At 38.1% G+C, this 22,851-nt stretch overlaps 1 protein-coding gene across 6 annotated transcripts in view; it reads right to left on the reverse strand.

The window, feature by feature from the left end:
- Tmlhe (trimethyllysine hydroxylase, epsilon) overlaps positions 1 to 22,851 on the reverse strand; it is a 115,667-nt gene that overhangs the window by 53,644 nt on the left and 39,172 nt on the right. Inside the window, exons 1-2 of one of the 6 annotated variants that reach the window (XM_052742938.1) lie at positions 3,140 to 5,542; positions 2,703 to 2,765 (exon numbers count right to left, since the gene is read on the reverse strand). The exons of 3 other annotated variants lie outside the window; for them this stretch is intronic. The gene's annotated coding sequence lies outside the window, so the exon portion shown is untranslated. Of the gene's footprint in view, positions 1 to 2,147; positions 2,262 to 2,702; positions 2,766 to 3,139; positions 5,543 to 22,851 lie in introns of those variants that run through there. 2 more of the 6 variants (XM_052742946.1, XM_052742954.1) reach the window with 2 other exon arrangements.

The following is a 22,851-nucleotide window of genomic DNA, read 5'->3' on the forward strand; positions in this document are numbered from 1 at the left end:
ATCTATAGTGTGATCTTGGACGCAGTTCTCTACAGAAGCTTTCCCCCCCTCCCGGTTGCCTATATGGTAATTAGACATTGTGCTAGGAACATTAGGACAGGACTATACTTCCACATACGATAACTAAGACTTGTACTAGGAGGTTTATGATAGGAGTGTGCTGTTTAATGCAAATTAGGTGATTCCTTAGTTACTGTTCCCAATCCTATATATTCCCTATACTCTGGGATAAAGCTGAGCAGATTCATCGAGCTGTCTCCCAGAAAGATGTCTCTGTCATGTTCACAGGCTGTCCAAGGCTTTCTGTCATTACTTCTGCCCCTTGTCCTCAAGGACTGGTGGCCAACAGGCTGCAAGGAAAAGGGAGAGCCACAGCCTAGTGGCTCACTGTCTCTTCCTGCTGCCTGCTGATCCATATGTAAAACTCTTAGCTACCCCTCCAGGACCATGTCTGCCTGCATGACATCATGCTTCCTGTCATGATGATAATGGACTAAAACTCTGAACTGTAAGCCGGCCTCAATTAACTGTTTTCCTTTATAAGAGAAAAACAGGGTTATTAGCATTCCAAATCCTAGGCAGAGAACCAAGACAGGCCTAAAGAAAGAACATTTTAAAATATCAGAATTTAAAGTCCATTAGCATCTCTTGATGGGCTCAAAACATCTGTTCACGGGACTCTTTTCAAGGGTTTTCCTTTGGTCCCCAAGGCTGGACTCTTGAGTGATAAACCCAGGACTAGTTTTCAGGCACTTTGATAGCTGTTGGAGTGGCTAGTATCAGTGTGAAATCTTTCTCAGGTAGCTTCTAGAGAAGGAAAGAGAGGGTAGATTTAGCCATCATTTGACTTTTAAGTTAAAACAATAGTGGGTATGTCTCTCTTGGCTGCAGTGTTGAACTGAGCCAAGGTCATAATGTTCTATATCTGAGCAGCATCTTCCTTATCAAGAAGAAAATCCTCAATGAGAAAATATTGCCTAATATTATCTCATACAGATTTGTGATCTCATGAACTGCTAAAAATTACCAGTCATTTTAATCTTTGGTTATAATTTCATGTTTGGTGCTTAAGGCCATGAAGATGGTCAAAATTAACCATTTTTTTTTCTTTTTGGCTATCAAGGCCAGTTGAGAATGTTGTCCTTAGGAGTCATTTTATTTTGAAAGGAGCCTCTAAAACATGACATGACACTAGTGGAATTCAGGTGTTTCTGGTACATGGACTACTCTCACTCAATGTGAGGTTGAACTGTTGACCTTGTGTACATCCTACTTCACAAATGAGTCTGTCAGATATGCTAAGCCTATAGGCTGAAGATGATGCCCCAGCACTGCGGAGAAACCTCAGGTGACTGTCCAGACAGCTGTCTGTTTCTGTCAACTCACAAATTTTTTGGAAGTTGCTTATGTGCACTTCCTGTTTTTATTTTTGTTAGCTAATATTATTTCCTTCTTGGGTCTCTGAGGGAGTTGAAGATTAGTTAGTTATAGTTGAAGATTAGTTAGTTATAGTTGAAGGTTAGTTAGTTATAGTTGAAGATTAATTAGGATACATTTTGGACTTACCAAAATAGGATAGATAATGAAATTATTTTCTCTGAATTTGTCAAATACAAATGGACTAGACATTGTTTAGGTATTTATTACTTGTATATATTGTATATAGTTATTGTCCTTTTGTATATAGTTTTTCTTATATTATTATAAGCTTTTTCTTTTTTTTTTCCTTTTTATTAAAATAGAAAAGGGGAAATATGGTGATATTTTATTTGTATTAAAATGTTATTTGTATGTTAATAAATAAAGTTGCCCGGGGGTCAGAGCTATTAGCAAGCCATAGGAAAGCAGGGCAGTGGTAGCGTACGCTTGTAATTCCAGCACTTGGTAGGCAGAGCTGGGTAAGTCTCTGTGTGTTCAGGGATACAGCCATTATTGGATACACATGCCTTTAATCTTAATACCAATCATGGAAAACCTGGAGGCCTATACAGACAGGCTGTGAGGAGGCGGTCATGTGGTTGGGTTTACAACCAATGAGAAGGCAAGACAGGAACTCTATATAAAGACTTTAACACAGGGGTAGCTCTGGTTCGGAGAGGTAGGACCACCGCAGGAGGAAGGGTAAGGTTTTAGCTCTTAGCTCTGACCTCTTGGCTTTCTTCTTTGCATTGGTTCTGTGTTTCTTATTTAATAAGAAGGTTGGCCATGAAGATGGTCAAAATTAACCATTTTTTTTTCTTTTTGGCTATCAAGGCCAGTTGAGAATGTTGTCCTTAGGAGTCATTTTATTTTGAAAGGAGCCTCTAAAACAAAAAACAAAAATCAGTTGCTCCATCTGTTGAGAATGAGCCAAAGGCTTCACTGGACCATTGACTTCACTTGGAAGCATCAAGTACATATCCCTCTGTGGTGATTCTCCTCATAAATCTACTTTTAAAATAGAGATACAGATATGTCAGACAAGAATAACCTAAAGCAATTTATGACCAGCAAGCTTACAGTAGTGTGTAAAGGACTCTCAAGCATAAAAGACAGTCTCAATCAAAAGGGTACAAAATAAAAAATTTTATGATGGGAGTAGATGAATTACTAGCTAAGAATCCATTATGTCTGTCTTAGTTAGGGTTCTCATTGCTGTGAAGAGACACCATGACCACAGCACCTCTTACGAAGAAAACATTTAATTGGGGTGGCTCACTTACAGTTTGAGAGATTCAGTCCATTATCATCATGATGAGGAACATGGCAGCATGCAGGCAGATGTGCTGGAGTAAGCAACAGGAAGTCAACTGAAACACTAGGCAGTATCCTGAGCATAAGAATCCTCAAAGCCTGCCCCACAGTGGCACAATTCCTCCAACAAGGCCATACCCACTCCAACGAAGCCACACCTCCTAATAGTGCCACTACCTATGAGATTTTAGGGGTCAATTACGTTCAAACTACCAGTGTCCAACACAGTACTGTAGCAAGTCTTTCTCTGTACTGCCAGCTCCCAAATAATGACATGGAGACTTATTATTAATTATGAAAGCTCAGCCTATAGCTTAGGCTTGTCCCACTAGCTCTTATAACTTAAATTAACCCATTTATATTAATCTATGTTTTTATAATAGATAAATAGATAATGGCTTTTTACCTTTTTTCCATCTTGCACCTCCTGTTTCTTCTCCAGGTCCTCTGGTGTCTCTCCCATGCCTAGATTTATCTCTTTTTCTTGTCTCTTTATGCCTGAAAGTCCTGCCTAATCTCTTCCTAACTGGCTATTGGTCATTCAGCTCTTTATTATACATACCAATCAGAAAGTGCCCTGGCAAAGACACATATTCACAGTGTACAAAAAGATTATTTGACAACACAGTAATCCAACAAACTTTTAATACTAATAGGGGAGAAAGAAAATAACAAAAAAAAAATAATTCAAGCAACCAGAAAACTAATCCCCCAAACATAGAAATGATCAAAACTCAAAAATAAAAATGTAAATGATTTTAACTCAATAAAAGATACAGTCTAGTGACTGGATTAAAAAACAGGATCCATCTATCTATTGTCTCTGAGAATATCCCTCACTGGGAAAGATACAGAATTAGAATGAAAAGATAGAAATCAATCTGTTAAGTAAATAGAAGCTGAAAAAAAGCTATTGTAGCCACTATAATATCAGAAAAAAGTAGGTTTCAAACCAAAATTAGTCAGAAGAGATAAAGAAACCATATTTATAAAGAAAACAATCAAAAATATACAACAATCACAAATACATGGACTAAATGTTGGGGTTTACAATTTCATAAAAATATTAATGAATATAAAATATCAGAGGTACTGTAAAATAATAGTAATTTTACACTCCATTCTCACTTACAAATAGATCATACAAACTAAAAGTCAACATAGTTCAAATGAGCCTAACACATGTATACTGTGTATTCCATCCAAAGAAACAGAGTATACATTCTTCTCAGTAGAACATGGAATATTCTACTGAATATTCTATGGAAATTTCAAAGAAATTCCTAAATTCAAATAAAACTGAAAGCACAACTTAACAGAACCTTGCTGATATAACAAGAGCATTTCTAATAAGAAAGTTTATGAGTGCTTTCATTAAAAATCAGAGAATCTCAAAAAATAATTTAATGATGCATATCAAGATTTCAGAAAAACAAGAACAAGTCAAACTCTTTGGTGATATTTTGTATATGCTCTAACAAATAAAGCTTGCCTAAAGATCAGAAGGCAAAGCCAGCCACTAGTTACCCATAGAGGCCAGGCAGTGGTGGCACACACCTTTAATCTCAGCACTTGGGATCTCATGCCTTTGTTCCCGGTACTTGAGAGGCACACACACCTTGAATCCTAGAACTAGTGAGGTTGAGACAGGAAGTGATATGGCTGGGCAGAAAAAGGAATATAAGGCAGGAGGAGACAGGAGCTCAGTCTTTTCAGGTGAGGAGTTGGTGAAGTGAGAGGTGGCTGTGACTTGTTTCTTTGTCTCTTGATATTTCAGCATTTAACCTGATATCTGGCTCCAGGTTTTTATTAAGACCTGTGGTGATATTGTGTTCCCCCAAAATATTGTGCACCCTAATAAACTTATCTGGGGTCAGAGAACAGAACAGCCACTAGATACAGAGGCCAGAAAATGGTAGCACTCACACCTTTAATCCTAGCCTTCTGGAGGCATGGATCTCTGTGAGTTCAAGGCCACACTGGAAACAGCCAGGTGTGGTAACAACAGCCTTTAATCCCAGGAAGTGATGGCAAGAAGCAGAAAGGTATATAAGGTGTGAGGACCAGGAACTAGCCTGGTTAAGCTTTTAGGCTTTTGAGCAGCAGCAGTTCAGCTGAGATTCATTCTGGATGAAGACGCAGAGGCTTCCAGTATGAGGAAACAGGATCAGCTGAGGAACTGTCGAGGTGAGGAAGCTGTGGCTTGTTCTGCTTCTTTGATCTTCCAGCATTCACCCCAATACCTGGCTTCAGGTTTATTTTCATTAATAAGACCTTCTAAGATGCATGCTACATCTGACACCCAACGTTCATGGTATGAATTCACGAAAAAGCTGCTTGCCTGTGGCCTCAGACCTAAGCTACCCTCAGCCGGTTGTGGTGGAGCACTCTGGTAGGATTTGCTGAAGAAGGGAGAGGCAGGAAGATCCCGAGTTTGAGGCCAGCCTGGGAGGCTTGCTAAGAAGAAGCTGTGGCCAGGGCCAAGCCACAAACGGTGGTAGTGGGACCATGGAGGCAGTGGCTGCTGCTCTGAGTTGCTGGCTTCTTCTCATCGTGTTGGTGACTGCGGTGATGCTGCTACCTGGGATGAAGGATTTACTACTGCTTGTTCAGAGAACAATTGCCAGGACCATTGTGTTACAAGAAAACATTGGCAAAGGTCAGTTTGGAAAATTTGGCAAGACAAATGGTGGAGAGAAATTGCTGTGAAGATTTTCTCTTCTAGGGAAGAACACTCATGGTTCTGAGAGACAGACATTTATCAGACTGTGATTGCTCCAAACCCCACAGAGGAGACACACACACACACACACACACACACACACACACACACAAAAAAAAAAAAAAAAAAAAAAGTCTGCAGGGAACCATGACCACGTCTAACAGTAACTTTGAAATCTTCAAAAGGATGACGGGACCCCACAAAGATGATTCCACATGGACTATGGGAAAGCCATTAAGCTGATTAACACCACAGAAAGATCAACTTTGGACTACAAACTGCTCAGGACAATTTCGAGGTGGTTAGCTGAGATGATCCAGCCTGACAGACTACTTAAACAAGGACTTGAAACAAGCCCTGCACTTTCCCATTATGCAGAAACTGGACAAATGATACAGGACTTAACAATTAACCTAAAAAATTTCTTTTCAGCATTCCCTAAAGATGTCTTCACCCCCAGAAAACAGGAAGTAATTTTAAGAAAATGACACCCACATTCCCAAGATGTGGGATGGGAGGTTTTGGTTGTTTAATAAGTTATGGATATTGTCATTGTTTATGATGGTTGGTTACAAGTTGTTAATTGTTAATGGTCAGGAAAAAAGCTGAACAAGGAGATTAGATTCAGAGTTTTTGTTTAAAAAAGAAAAAAGAGAATATAGATATGAGGTAGATCATTGAATCTACTCTGAGGAAAAAGGTGAAGAAATAATAGGATAAATGGGAATCTACTCTAAAAAGAAAAAGGGGAAGATATAAAAATGACAAAAGGTAGATTATTGAATCTATTATGAAAAGAAAAAGAGAATATGGATATAATAAGATAAAAAGGGAGATTATTGAATCTACTTTTTAAAAGGAACTACTTGTTTTACATAGGATAAGTAATAAAAATTTTTTGTCTGAGTGATAAACTCAGATAAATGTTACTGGACTGGACATTGTTAATATATATATAATGGAGTTTTTTGTCTGAATCTGTCAAATGTTAATGGACTAGACATTTTTAGAAAAGAAACTCACTAAAGAGGTGTAAGTGTATAAATTTGAAAGACATTATAAGATAGTTCTGTTAGTAATATAAGTTAGGATAGAAAGTGAATCAGGTACATTTTGGACTTACCAAAATAGGATAGATAATGGAATTGTTTTCTCTGAGTTTGTCAAATGCAAATGGACGAGATATTGTTTAAGTATTTATTGCTTGTATATATTGTATATAGTTATTGTACTTATTGGATATAGTTTTTCTTGTATTAGTTATAAACTTTTTAAATTTTAGACAAAAAGGGGAAATGTGGTGATATTGTGTTCCCCAAAATATTGTGCACCCTAATAAACTTATCTGGGGTCAGAGAACAGAACAGCCACTAGATACAGAGGCCAGAAAATGGTGGTACTCACACCTTTAATCCTAGCCTTCTGGGGGCAGAGATCCATCCGGCTCTCTGTGAATTCAAGGCCACAATGGAAACAGCCAGGTGTGGTAACAACAGCCTTTAATCCCAGGAAGTGATGGCAGAAAGGTATATAAGGCATAAGGAACAGGAACAAGGCTGGTTAAGCTTTTAGGCTTTTAGCAGCAGCAGTTCAGCTGAGATTCATTCTGGATGAGGATTCAGAAGCTTCCAGTCTAAGGAAACAGGATCAGCTGAAGAATTGGCGAGGTGAGGAAGCTGTGGCTTGTTCTGCTTCTTTGATCTTCCAGCATTCACCCCAATACCTGGCTTCAGGTTTATTTTCATTAATAAGACCTTCTAAGATTCATGCTACAAAGACCAATTAGGATTCATCCTACACCTGGTGTCCAACTTTTGGCGCATGAATTCATGAAAAAGCAGCGTGCCTGTGGCTTTGCAGCCATTGGTACAGGCCAGAGCTATACTTGGCCAGAGTCACTACCCTGCCAGTTGTTTTCAGACAGTGGGTTCCCTTTCCTGGTGGCTCATGGGCTTTCAATGGACCCCCTTCTAGGGCTCCTGCCACACTAAGTAGCTGTCTAACTTCACCATCTTCTGAATCATCATCAGCAGATTTGGTGAGTCAATTGGGATTTCTTAAAGGGGGGAAATAATTTAAAAAAAGACAAGAGTGAGATATTTTTCCACATTAAAAAAATGGGAAACATTATTACAATAGAGGGAGTTAGGTCTCTGTTTGATAATACACTAGACGGTCTGAAAATGGAGTAATTAAATAAGAGGAAAATAAATTTAGATGGAATTTATGTAATGTCAATTATAAATATCTGTTTGATCATTTTTGTTTTATCATTAAAAAAGTAGGTTAATATGAGTGCTAAGATAAAAGTTTTAGAAAAACGTGTTAAAATAGATCATAGAGATATTCAGACTCAGATAGAGGAATTTAAAGGAGAACCAACCTCAGCATTGCATTATAAGGTTATAGAGAAACAGCCTAAGACTTTCAAACAGCCAACCTTAATTTATCCAGTAACCTTACAGGAACTATCAAATAGATATCCTCAAGGCTATGTAAGAGCTGAATGGATTCCTGTGCAAATGTTAGATTTGAGATTTAAGGAAGCTATAGTCTCATAGGACATGCATTTAGCTTTTGTGAAGCAAATGTGAAACTCTGGTCAACTTGTAATAGAATTATACCTCAAGATTGGAGACATTTGGTTACAGCAGTCTTGGAGGCTGGTCCTCAATTACAATGGAGAACCTGGTGGAAAGATGAGGCTAAGATCATTGAACAATGAAGTAGGGCCAAAGGTATGGAAATCTCCCAAGACCAACTTCTTGGAGAGGGAGATTATGCTGATGTAGAAAGGCAATCTCTATATGATGATCACACCCTGGCTTTAGACCATGCAGCACCCTTGAATGCTTGGGATGAAATTCAAGAAGTAGGAAAGAAAAATGAACCATTTACTAAAGTTATACAGGGCCCAAAAGAAACCTTCACTAATTTCTTACAAAGATTGACTTCAGTGAATAGAATGATAGCAAATTCAAAAGCAAGACAAATAATAATTGAATCTGTGGCTTTTGAAAATGCTAATACCCAATGCAAAAGGGTAATTAGGCTGTTAAAGACAAGATCAGCACCCTTGGAGGGATGGATCTGAGATACAATTGATACTGAATCTCATGATCATGATGATGCTTAAATAGGAGAGGTGATTTCCAGAGGTTTGAAGAAAAATGGAAATGTCAAGTGTTTCAATGTGGTAAACAAGGTCACCTAAAAAGGTATTGTAAACAGGGCACTCCTAGAAACAATGTTTTTTCTAAGAATAATCTAAACAGAATGCCCCTTCCTTCTGGACTATGCAGAAGGTGTAGCAAAGACAGGCACTGGACTAATGAATGTAGATCAACAAGGGGCAGACAAGGTAACCCTTTGTTATCAGAAAATGCCTTGGGGAGCCTCTAGCAGGCCCCCACGTCAAATTCCATTCAGTTCTTTCCTGTCCTGGTGGAGGAAACTCCTTCCCAGAGCAATTAAAGAACCTAATGCCTATGTAAGAAACCATACTGCTCTGGAAGATAGAACAGCTATAGAATAGAGAACAAAAAATTCAGGAGAAACCATAAAGCAAACATTTTGGAAAACCTCTGCAAAATGAACAAAGTGCAAATTTAAAAATGCAAATAAATGACATTGTTACTGAAGGTCTTGTAGACACAGGTGCAGATGTAACAATAATTGCACCAGAATCTTGGCCTCTTCAGGAGGTATAGGTTCAGCTGTCAGGGACTGGAACGTTACCTATGTAAAACAGAGTGCGAGATGGGTCAAATGTATAGGGCCAGAAGGACAGAGAGGAAAATTAAAGCCTTATATTGCTAATATAGCAATGAATTTATGAGGACGTGATTTGTTGCAGCAATGAATTAACCAGATAAATATTTCTCCAATCTCAGAAACAAATCACAAATTAACATATGTTTCTGAGAAAATTATTAGAAGGTATTATAAAGAACAGTCACCAACTATTCAGGTTGTATAAGAACAGGACACAACAGCTGCTGATCTTTCAAAGGCACCAATAGCCCTACCATTAAAATGCTTGACGGACAAATCTGCATGGGTTGAGCAATGGCCTTTAACACCAGAGAAATTACAGGCCTTAGAACAGCTGGTATAGAAGCAGCTAAAATGCTCAGCATATTGAAGAATCAACAGGCCCTTGGAATTCTCCTGTATTTGTTATTAAAAAGAAATCTGGAAAATGAAGATTAGTAACAGATCTAAAAGCTGTTAATAAGCTGATTCAGGCAATGGGCTCTCCACAGTCTGGAATTGCTTTGCCTACTCTGTTACCTAAAGAATGGCCTCTTATAGCTATCAATTTAAAAGATTGTTTCTTCACTATACCTTTACAAGAAAAAGACAGAAAAATTCATCTTTGTGGTGCATACTTATATTAATTTTTAGTCTGTTAAGAGATATCAATGGAAGGTTCTCCCACAGGGAATGTTAAATAGCCCTACCCTGTGCCAATATTTTGTAAGCCAGCCATTGGAAATGATACATAAGTAATTTCCTCAATCTACAGTTTACCATTAGGTGGACAATATTTTACTAGCTGACTCAAATTTAGATACTTTAGAAAGAATGTTTGAGGAAGTACAGAAAATTTTGCCTTGCTGAGAATTACACATTGATCCTGAAAAAAAAATACAGAGGAGAGTCTATTAATTATTTAGGATATAAAATAGGTTTACAAAAAGTTAGACCTCAAAAGGTTCAAATTAGGGAAGATGGACTGCAGACTCTTAATAACTTTCAAAGATTGCTAGGAAGCATTTCATATCTAGGGCCCACTATTGGAGTAGAAAAATCAAGAACTGATTAATGTGTTCAAAATCTTAGATGATAACAAGGACTTAAATAGTCCAAAAGAATTATCAGTTGAAGCTGAGAGAGAATTGGCTTTGGTGGAAAAGAAATTACAGGATACACATGTGGATCATTTGGATCAAGAGCTTGATTGCATTTTGGTCATTTTACTCTCTACACATTCTTCTACAGGAATATTAATGCAGAAGAAAGATATTATCTTAGAATGGATCTTTTTATCACATAAACAGAGTAAAAAATTAAAAACTTATGTGGAAAAGGGCTCTGAGTTGATTCTAAAAGGAAAATTGAGACATTGTTAATTAGCAGGAATAGACCCAGCAGAAATTGTAGTACCTTTTACTAATGATGAAATTGACAAATTATTGGCAGAAAATGAACATTGGCAAAGATCTTGCAGTAATTTTTTGGGAGAGGTTAACAACAAACATCCCAAAAGCAAGAAAATTAAATCTATAAAGAGAATTAACTGGATCCTTTCTCACATTGTATGGGGAACACCAATATCTGGAGCCCCTACATTCTATACTGATGCAAATAAATTAGGAAAGGCAGGTTACAAATCAGAAAATTTAAGTAAAGTGGCTCAAATCCCTTATGATACTGTCCAAAAGTCAGAATTATATGCTATTCTGATGGTATTAATGGATTTTACAGAACCTCTTAACATAGTTACTGACTCTCAGTATGCAGGAAGAGTTGTTTTACACATTGAAACTGCAGAATTTATTCCTGATGAGTCAGAATTAACTTTGTTATTTATTCAGTTACAAGAAATAATCAGGAATAGGAATCATCCTTTATATATAACACACATCCAATCCCAAATGGATCTTCCAGGCCCTCTAGCACAAGGTAATGATGAAATTGATCAACTATTGATAGGAAATGTGCTGGAGGCCTCAGAGTTTCATAAAAAAAAAACACCATGTCAATAGCAAGGGCTTGAAAAAGGATTTATTCATCACTTGGCAACAAGGAAATTATTAGGAAATGTCCTACTTGTTCTTTATACAACCAAACTCCACTACCTGCAGGAAGTAACTCAAAGGGTACTCAAAGGAATGACATCTGGCAGATGGATGTGTTTCATTTTGTAGAATTTGGAAAAATGAAATATGTACAACACACCACTGATACCTACTCAGGATTTAAATGGGCAACTGCTTTGAGTTCTGAAAGGCTGATTCTGTAATTACACATTTGCTAGAAGTTATGGCCATCATGAATGCTCCAACATATATCTCTAGTAAAATGAAACAGCTTTTTGCTTATTTCAATATGAAGCATATTACAGGTATACCACACAGTCTTACAGGCCAAGCACTTATAGAAAGATTAAATCAAACTCTAAAGGATATGCTAAATAAATAGAAAAGAGTAATAAAGACCCCAAGAAATAGAATTCATAATGCTTTATTAACTTTGAATTTTCTAAATGCTAATGAGAAAGGAACAACAGCTGCAGAGAGACACTGGATGATTTTTCCTTTATCTTCAAATGTCTCATTTGTCCAATGTTCCTCAGATTCCTTAGCCTTCATTCTCCTGAAAGACAAAGTTAGGGTGGAGGAAGGGTTTTTGTTTTTGTCTTTCAGGAGAATGAAGGCTAAGGAATCTGAGGAACATTGGACAAATGAGACATTTGAAGATAAAGAAAAAATCATCCAGTGTCTCTCTGCAGCTGTTGTTCCTTTCTCATTAGCATTTAGAAAAAAAAACTACAGAATTAAGTCAGCCTATATACTTTAAAGATGTGCTGACCTCAGAATGGAAACCAGGATATGTGTTATATTGGGGACAAGGTTTTGCTTTTGTTTCTACAGGAGAAGAAAAGCTATGGATACCATCAAAATTAATAAAGGTTCGATTTGAACAAGAGAGACATCTTAACTAGAAGAGGTGATAGTTCATCAACCAGCATGACCAATCAATGTAAATTAACTTACACCACTAACAAATGCTTTTCAATTGATCAGATACAACTTGCAAAAAGGGAGCCTCCTCAAAGTTAGGGTGGAGGAAGGGTTTTTGTTTTTGTCTTTCAGGAGAATGAAGGCTAAGGAATCTGAGGAACATTGGACAAATGAGACATTTGAAGATAAAGGAAAAATCATCCAGGAAAAAATGTCCCACGAAAAAGAGTAAATTGGCCTATTGGTATATCACCTCTCCAACAGGATAAAATTTCATAAATCTTCCCAAATGATTGTTTCTGCTGTTCTCTACAGACACATAATGCAAATGGTCTTTTGAAGTCCTAGTCCAATTAAAAATTAAAGCTGGCTTTAAAGTTAGACTGTGGTTCTCTCCTTCTCTAAACTCAAGCATGCTTGTTAAAAGGAAAATCCAAAATCTCTGTCTTATATCAAAAGAGCCACCTGACATGGAACAGAAGAAAAACAAAAATTAAGGAACTAATTTATTGCCACTAATTTCATAATCCTTTGGTTTTATTTTGACTCTTTAAAACTTTTTCATAAGGTATGAATATTATCTCAAAATTTATAAGAATAATATATATTTTAAACTTTTCATCATGATATTAATGGTCATATAGAGCACTAACTAATTCTAGAAGAAGGCTTCATCAAGCTTCCTGTGCATGATTTCAGGTTTGAGTCTCTATCAGGTAACTAGGAATTAAGTTTTTGTACTCTGGATATACATAACAAATATTGATCATTTAACTTCTTTGAGATCTACTGTATTTGACATTTAAAATGTTTAAGTTTTCTGCAACAAACAATGACCATGCCTAACAGCAACCTTTGAAGTCTCAAAAATGATGATGGGGACCCACAGCAATGACTCCACATGGACTATGACAATGCCACTAAGCTGACAACCACCACCCAAAGGTCAGCTTTGTACTACAAACTGCTCAGGACAATTTCAAGGTGGCTAGCCGAGATGATCCAGCCTCACAGACTATTCTAGCCAGGACTTGAGATGAGCCCTGCACTTTCCCATTACGCAGAGATTGGACAACAAATAATGCAGCTACCTCTCCTAAGACCTGACAATTAACCCAAAATTTCCTTTTCAGAATCTCCTAAAGATGCCATCACCTCTAAACAGCAGGAAATAAATTTAAGAACACAACACCCACATTCTCAAGAGGTGGGGTGGATGCTTTTCAGTCTTTCAATGGGTCATAGATAATTGTCATTGCTTAGGGTAGTTGTTATTGGTAATGGTCAAGGAAAAAAACTAAACAAAGGAGATTAGATTCAGGGTTCTTGTTTTGAAAATGAAAAGGGGGAATACAGATATGATAGGATAAAAGGGTAGATTATTGAATCTACTCTGGAAAAAATAGATACAGATATGATAGCATAAAAGGGTAGATTATTGAATCTATTCTGAAAAAAAGGGATGATATAGATATGTTAAGATAAAAGGTAGATTATCGAATGTACTTTTAAAAAGCAACTACTAGTTTTAAATATTTTACATTGGATTGGATTTTTATATATTGTATACAAATTTTATATGTATATTGATACAAAGTTGAGATTATTTTTGTTAGAACATACTATACATACATTTCTACTCTTGTTCAAGATATTGTACCTATAGAGCTCATTTAACAATGTAATGCAAATTGTTAGTCCTTTAAAGTTATTATTACTACCAACTAATTGAGATATAAAAAATGCAAGTTAGTAATTAGTTACCTATTACAATCAAACTTGTAGTCATATTAAGTATGTTCTTAAGATCAAACAAATAGACAGGTCATCTTCAAACACTTCAGAGATCTACAGAATATGGCATTTAAGATGTTTTAAAAACATAGGTTCTTTTTTTATGATAATGAGACGTGTCTGCTCTCACCAATCTACTTCAGAGAAGATGATGGGCATCAAAGAAACTCCACAAAGAATTTAATTTCTTCGTGGCAAAAGTTAGTCACTGGGCAAGAAAATGTCCTTGCCTGGACTGCTGACAGTATGCTGTCCAAATGGGACAAGCAGGACAAAAAAAAAAAAAGAACTATTGAACTTTGCCAAGACAAGGTAGGTCAGCCTTCAGAATATCCTGCTTCATAGAAAAGTCTCACATATGCTAGACCTGTAGGTTGAAGATGGATGCCCCACTATTGCAAAGGAACCTTGGGTGACTGTCCAGGCAGCCAGCTGTTTCTGTCATTTCTAACATGTTTCTGAAGTCACTTGCTTGCAGTTCATGTTTACTCAATTAATATTATTTCCTTCTTGGGCCTCTGATGGGGTTGAAGATTAGATAGCTATATTTATAGTTTTCTTTGTTACTAGATTCAGAAAAGAAATTCACTAAAGAGGTGTAAAGTGTATAAGTTTGAGAGACATCAAAAGACAGTTTTCAGGTGGTAATACAAGTTAGGATAGGAAGTGAAATAATTAGGTACAACACTTTGGACTCACCAAAATAAGATAAATAATGGAGTATTTTCTCTGAATTTATCAAATATTAATGGACTAGACATTATTGATGTAATTATTGCTATAACTATATATAGTTATTGTACTTATTGTATATAGTTTTTCTTATATTAGTTATAACCTTTTTATTTTAGACAAAAAAGGGGAAATGTGGTGATATTTTGTGTATGCTCTAACAAATAAATAACTTGAAGACCAGAGGGCAAAGCCAGCTACTAGTTAGCCATAGAAGCCAAGCATTGGTGGCACACACCTGTAATCCCAGCACTTGGGATCTAATGCCTTTGATCCCAGTACTTGGGAGGTACACATGCCTTTAATCCCAGCACTAAGGACGTTGAGACAGAAAGTAATATGGCTGGTTGGAAAGAGGAATATGTGGTGATATATTGTGTACACCAATAAAATTTATCTGGAGATCAGAGGACAGAGCCAGCTACTAGATTAGACATAGAGGCCAGACAGTGGTGGCACACACCTTTAATCCTATCACTCAGGAGGCAGAGATCACTCTGGATCTCTGTGAGTTCAAGGCCAGACTGGGAATAGAGCCAGGTATGGTTGCACACACCATTAATCTCAGCACTTGAGATCTCATGTCTTTGCTTGGGAAGGACACATGCCTTTAATCCCAGGAAGTAATATGGCAGGACACAGAAAGATATATAAGGTATGAGGAAACAAGAACTCTCGAGGCTGAGGATTTCATAGAGGTAAGAATGTGGCTGGCTTGTTCTGTTTCTCTGATCTTTCAGCTTTCACCCCAATATCTGGCTCCAGGGTTTTTTTTTTATTAACAAAATCTTTTAAGATTTGTGTTACAGGAATATAAGGTGGGAGGAGACAGGAGCTCAGTCTTTTTAGCTGAGGAGTTGGTGAGGTGAGAGGTAGCTGTGGCTTGTTCCTTTGTCTCTCTGATCTTTCAGCATTTAGCCTGATATCAGGCTCTGGGTCTTTATCAAGATCAATTAGGATTCATGCCACAAAACTCAAAAGCAGTAGAGGTAGGGGACTGGAGAGATACTCAGCAGTTAAGAGTACATTCTTCTCTTACAGAGGACCTGGGTTTGGTTCTTAACACCCACATCAGGTGGCTCTTAACTGTCTGTGACTCCAGTTCCAGGGGATCTGATGCACTCTTCTGGCCTCCACAGGCACAGGCACAAATATGTGTGTGTGTGCGCACATGTGTGTGTATGTGTGTGTGTGTGTGTGTGTGTGTGTGCGCACGTACACACACACACACACACACAAAACAATAAAAAGCATTTTAAAAATAGTAGAAATAATGAAGATCACAGTGGAAATTAATGAAATGGGTATTAAAAGAATAATATACAGACTTAACGAAACTGAGTTGGTTCTTTGAAAATTCAAGAGTGGCAAACACACTAGCCAATCTATGGTGATTTGAGTGAGAAATGTCTCTCATTGGTTCAGATGTGTGAACACTTGATGCTTCATTGGTGGTTTTGTTTGGGCAGGTTTAGGTGGTAGAGTTGTGCTGGAGGATACAGTCACTGGTAGAGGGCTTTGAGAGTTTATAGTCTCACCTCACTTCTAGTTCACTTTCTGTTTCATGTTTGCAGTTAAAGTGATCTCTCAGCTTCCTGTTCCTGTTCCTGCTCCCATGCCTGCTACTCACTGCCATGACTCTCCCCTGACTTGATATATTCTTCTCTCTCTGAAATTGTAAGCCAAAATAATCTCTTCCATAAGTTGCATTTGGTCATGACACTTTATCATAGTAACAGAAAAGTAACTAATATAGAAGTTGGTACCAGGAACTTGGGGGTTGTTGTGATAGACCTGACCATGTGGCTTTTATGCCTTGGACTGTTTTGTGGGAGGAAGGTGGAGGAATTTGGAGCTTTTGGCTTGAAAAGCTACTGAGTGAGTTCAGGCTTTTTGCTTGGTTCTGTTTTGCTTCTAATATCCAAATGAGTTCAGCCACGTTCCCTCTTTGACTTTCTGAAAGTCTGTGTGGAAGTGTCCAGTCTCCTTAGATCACATACCTGGTGGTGGCCTCACTGGGGATGCTGTCCAGGTTTGGGGTTTTCTTCATGGGAAGATGCTTCTTCACTGACTCTCACGGATGTTAATAGGCTAGTCAAGTTGTCTGTCTCTTCTCGGGCAAACTTTTGTAGTTTGTGACTTCAAAGACATTTTAATAGTTCATCTAACTTTTCAATTTATTGGAATAAAATTATACATAGCCTTTTTAAAAAAAGAAAGAAAAGCTACTGGGTGATCAGAGCTTAATAAGCTGTTATGGGAACTTGGAAGATAATGCTGAGAAAAATGCAGATGGTGGAGGTCTGGTTTATGAAGTTTCAGAGGGAAGTTTAACAGTCCCTTAAAGACTCCTTGGGGCTGTTTATATGATATATTTGAATTAACAGTCTGTGGAAGTATGCTTTACTGTGACAATGGAGCTGGAGTAGAAAAATCAGATGTTATTAATAAAAGACCAGTATCACCGAGGCAAAATCTTCTGAGAAGTTGTTTCTTCAGGGTCTGTATAAAGAAGCTGCAGTTCAGTGGTGGTGGGGTGTGAAAGGAACGGCAAGGATGCACATCAAAATGGCAGTAAAATTTGGCAAATATTGTATAAGAATTTTCCCAAGTGGTACTGATTTTGGTGGCATGAAAGCTGCAGAAGTGAGGGAGTCATGGAAAACAGCTGAGGCTTGGCACTTCAAGGGGCCAGGAGAGGCCATTGGTGAAGGTGCAACCTTAGCTGTAGTAGAGACACAAGCACTGAAGTGGTCATTGCGAGAAACTGAAGTTTGGAACCATATGACAGGGTTGTAGCCCCTTCAGAAAGACCAGAAAGCCACTGATGAAGGTGTATATTTAGTTGCAGTGGAGACCCCAGGATACTGGAGATGTCATGACCATGAGATGACCACTAAAGACAACAGTAAGTATGGAGTGGAGCCAGACTGAGCTTACCAGACAAGCTGTGTTCTGTGGATGGCAGAGCCAGAGAAGTGAAGTTTGTTTGAACCTTTTGGAGCCTAGAAGATTGTGAGGAAGTCCCAGATGCCAAGCACTAGGTTTACACTGCTTGATGATTCTGCAAGTGATAGACTTACTTTTAAAATAGAACTTGGCTTTTAAAGTGTTCAAATTTTTAGAGACTCCTGGATTTTTAAAGTTGGACTGTGTCCTAGATTATGATATTAACAGGAGATTTTGTGGACAAAGAAGTTGAAAGTTGAATAGCAATGTCTTTGTGTACCAAGCTGACAAGGGGTCAACTGTATAGGATTTTGTTAACTTGATACAAACTGAAGTGATCTTGGAAGATGAGAACTGAATTGAGGAATTATCTTCATCTGACCTGTGGGCATGTCTGTGGGGCACTTTCCTTGATTAAAGATTGATATGGGAGGGCCCAGCCTACTATGAGTGGTGTTATCCATAGGCAGTTGGGCAAAGACTACACAAGAAAGGTAGTGAGCAAGCCAGTGGGAGAAACTTAGTAAGCAGTTTTCCTACATGGTTCCTGACTGCCCCTGCTTGAATCCCTGTCTTGACTTCCTGCAATGATAGACCATGATTGTGATTGGAAAGTATAAGTCAAATAGACCCTTTATTTCCAGCTTATTTTTTGTCATAGTGTTTTGTCACAGTAACAGAAAACACTAGGATGTGAATCTAAGGAAAACAGAGAAGACACAAATTAAGAAAATTAGAGATGAAAAATGGGACATTATAATAGATTTCAATGAAATCCAGCATACCATGAGTATTTTGAGAACCTGCATTAAAAACTGGAAAATCTAGGTAGGTCCAGTCCCCTCCTTCCAGGCCGAGCCAAGCGATCCTGCATAGGCCCCAGGTTTCAAACAGCCGACTCATGCAATGAGCACAGGACCCGGTCCCACTGCCTGGATGCCTCCCAGACAGATCAAGCAAATCAACTGTCTCACCCATTCAGAGTCCATGGGGAAGGCTTTGCCCTGGAGGAGGTGGGAATGGGGGGTGGGCTGAGGGGAAGGTGAGGGGGGGCGGGAGGGGGGAGAACAAGGGAATCCGTGGCTGATATGTAGAACTGAATTGTATTGCAAAATAAAAATAAAAAAAATAAATAAAAAAAAAGAAAAACTGGAAAATCTAGAAGAAATCAATAAAATACAAGATACATATGAACTACCAAAATTAAGTCAAGAAGATATAAAATATCCTAAAAAGAATATCCTAAAAAATATCCTAAAAAGAAGTGAGATTGGAACAACAACAAACCCAGGAACAAATAGATTCACCTCTAAATTCTACCAAACCTTTTTTATTTTATTTTATTTTATTTTATTTTACAATACAATTCAGTTCTACATATCAGCCACGGATTCCCTTGTTCTCCCCCCTCCCACCCCCTCCCCTTCCCCCCAGCCCACCCCCCATTCTCACCTCCTCCAGGGCAAAGCCTCCCCCGAGGACTGAGATCAACCTGAAAATTCTACCAAACCTTTAAAGAAGAGCTAACACCAACATTTCTCAAATTTTCCATAAAACAGAGGAAAGGAATGCATTAATTCCAAGAAGTCAATATTAACTGATAAGTTTTGACTCCCTGATTATTGGATATCTGCCACTGCCGATGTACTAAGTCAGATCAGGCCAAATTGATAAATCTAGGTTTAATGAACAGAGCAAATCAACTCCTGGGTGACTCAAAGGAGGGCAGGGGAGGAATCACATGGCAAATATGGTGGCCAGATCTTAAGTAGTCTGTGGGTGTGGTCTTGAGCAGCCCTGGGGAGGGGCTAACTCTTGGTGGGCTTTCTGAGAGTGGGGTTTGGAGGGGGCAGCTCCAGGAGATATCCCCATCATTAACATAATATAAAAATCAAATATACAACAAAAAAGAAAACTGTAAACCAATTTTCTTGATGAATATAGATGAAAATTGTTCAATAAAATACAAACTGAATTAAAAACATATTAATATTACATACCATGTCCATCCAAGGATGTATATACCAGAGAGTCATAGTAACAAAACCAGCATTGCACTGACAGGAAAACAGACAGTGTAATGGAATAGCATAGAAGGACCAGAAGTAATTCTACACAGCTACATATAACATTGCTTATGGGAACATGGATGGAAATGAAGACAATCATATTAGGCAAAATATGCCAGACTCAAAAAAGGCAAATATTTCATGTTTTCCCATATTTACATGTAGTGGATGATCTACCTACCTATAACCTTGAAGTACCAACCCCTGGGGCGTGGCCTTGGGGCTACCCTTAAGACCTGAGACACGTGTAGGCCACTCTCTTCTCTCCCTCATGGGCTTGGATGGTGGGACTGGCTCAGGCGGTGGGAGCAGTGGGGGACAAGACCTCAGCCTTCCAGAACCCTGTGATGATTCACCTATTCTGTTTAATAAGGTGTCTTTTCCGATTTATCTTCTAAAAATTCCTTATCACTCTTAAGCAAACTCCCTTGGATTTCTCGTTATATTTACACACACACACACACACACACACACACACACACACACACACACACAGATACAGACACACACAGAGAGACATGGACACATAGGGACATGCATACATAAGACAGGAAGGTCGAAGGGGCACTAAAAAGTAGGACAAGAAGAGGCTTAAAACCAATAGGGAGAAAGAACATGATAGGCATTTTAGAAAAAACCAAAATATTCTGTTTTCATTTATATGCTGACTCTAGGTTTAAATATAGGGGACTAGCAGGGATGTCCAAGGGTAGTGAGGTAAATAAGAGCAAGGTACAATGACTTATATGTATTAAAATCTAATGAAATTTATTTTTATGCTTACTAAAAAAATTAAACCTCCAAACTAAAGTCAGCACAAAACATATATAGCTACATACCCACAATCATTGCTGGAGTATTAAAAACTGTTGAGGTATTGAATCAGACTGTGTGGTCCTAAAATGATGAACAGATAAGGCAAATGTGATAGAGAGAGAGAGAGAGAGAGAGAGAGAGAGAGAGAGAGAGAGGTAGATAGATAGATACATACATACATACATAGATAGACAGACAGATATGCACACATGCTGTGGGATATCATTCTGTATGCTGTGAATATGTGGTGTTCTGATTGGTTGATAAATAAAACACTGATTGTCCAGTAGCCAGGCAGGAAGTATAGGTGGGATAAGTAGATGAGAATTCTGGGAAGAGGAAGGGCTGAGACAGGAGTCACCAGGAAGACACAGAGGAAGCAAGATGTCAAGGCAGAACTGAGAAAAGGTACCAAGTCACATGGCTAAACATAGATAAGAATTATGGGTTAATTTAAGTGTAACAGCTAGTCAGTAATAAGCCTGAGCTAATGGCCAAGTAGTTACAATTAATTTAAGCTTCTGAGTGATTATTTTGTAAGTGGGCCACAGGATTGTGGGGGCCTGGCAGGACCAGAGAAACCTTCCTACTACTACTACTACTACTACTACTACTACTACTACACACACACACACACACACACACACACACACACACACACACACACACACACACATACACACACACACACACAGAGGAATATTTTTAGCCAAACAGAAGGAGGAAATTCTGTCATTTTGGGTAAAATGGGTAAAACTAGACACATGTTCTCTCTGATATGTGGAGGCCAAACATAGTTGATCTAAATACTGAATAGTGATTAATTAAGGTTTGGAAGGATATATATGTAGGGGAAGATGGACAGTAAAGGTTGGATTTCATCATTTCAAACTGTATGCATATATGGAACTATCACAGTGAATCCCATTTATATACAACATTTATATGTGTTAATAAAAATCAAACGTAATGAAAATTAGAAAATTTATACTAACTCCACTTACTCTCCTCTCCTCAAATGCTATTATTATCTTGTTTTATTTAAATGCTTTTTTCATACAATGTATTTTGATCATATTCTTTCGGCTCCCCTAACTCCTCCTTTATGCTCTCAAACTCCCTACCCACCCAACTTCATGTTATCTCTCTCTTTTAATTACATATACACATACCTCATATGTTACTGACACTTTATACAATTATTAAGCATTCATGTCTATATTGATGTGCAACTTCTCTACTGTATTTCATTCCATTGTGTATCTAAGTTTTCATTTAGGATCATTTTGTTTTTCTGCCTGAGGATCTTTAATATTTTCTTCAGTTCTTGGTTATAGGTTTCACAGATTAAGAACTATCTAAAAAACATCCATTTTACATCCGTATTTAAAGCCTTTATACAAAGTTCACCAGGCATAGATAGACTTGTAGATTTGCAGTTGCTTTCATATGCTGAGAAGTGTTGCTCTATTATTTTCATATTGATTCTGAGAACTCAAAAAGCCATTGTCATTCTTTATAAAAATATATCTTTTCTTTTCTAACTGCTTTTTTAAGTTTGTTCTTTGACAATTTCATACATGCATATAATGCATTTGATTATTCTTCCCTTTAGTCTTTCTAATCTCTTTCCCATCCCAATCAATGCCCCTCTTACTAGTCTTTCTCTGAAATACATGATGTTTGCTCTGGGATCTTGAGGGAGGCATATGAGGTCTTGGGAAGGCCAGGGAATAGAAAGGAAAGGGTACTACCTCACAGCAAGGTTGGTGCATGGTTCTGAGACTCTAACTGCTTTTAATTTTTTTATTTTCCAGAAATTTTATTAAAATATGGCCAGGCCCCAGGTGGAGCTCCAGGAGTCCAATTGGTGAGAAAGAGGAGGGATTGTATGAGCAAGAATTGTTGAGACCAAGATTAGAAAAAGCACAGGGACAAATAGCCAAATTAATGGAAACACATGAACTATGAACCAATAGCTGAGGATCCCCCAACTCGATCAGGCCCTCTGGATAAGTGAGACAGTTGATTAGCTTGATCTGTTTGGGCATCCAGGCAGTGGGACTGGGTCCTGTGCTCATTGCATGAGCTGGCTGTTTTGGAGCCTGGGGCTTATACAGAAACACTTGGCTCAGCCTGGGAGGAGGGGACTGGACCTGCCTGGACTGAATCTACCAGGTAGAACTGAATCCCCAGGGGAGTCTTTGCCCTGGAGATGGGAATGGGGGGTGGCCTGGGGGCAAGGTGGGGGGGTGGCAAAGAAAAAAAAAACCCTTCATAACAATGG

Source organism: Peromyscus californicus, unplaced genomic scaffold, assembly GCF_007827085.1.
Source record: "Peromyscus californicus insignis strain IS unplaced genomic scaffold, ASM782708v3 Scaffold_10__1_contigs__length_136768540, whole genome shotgun sequence".
In the NCBI taxonomy this organism is placed as follows: Eukaryota; Metazoa; Chordata; class Mammalia; order Rodentia; family Cricetidae; genus Peromyscus; species Peromyscus californicus.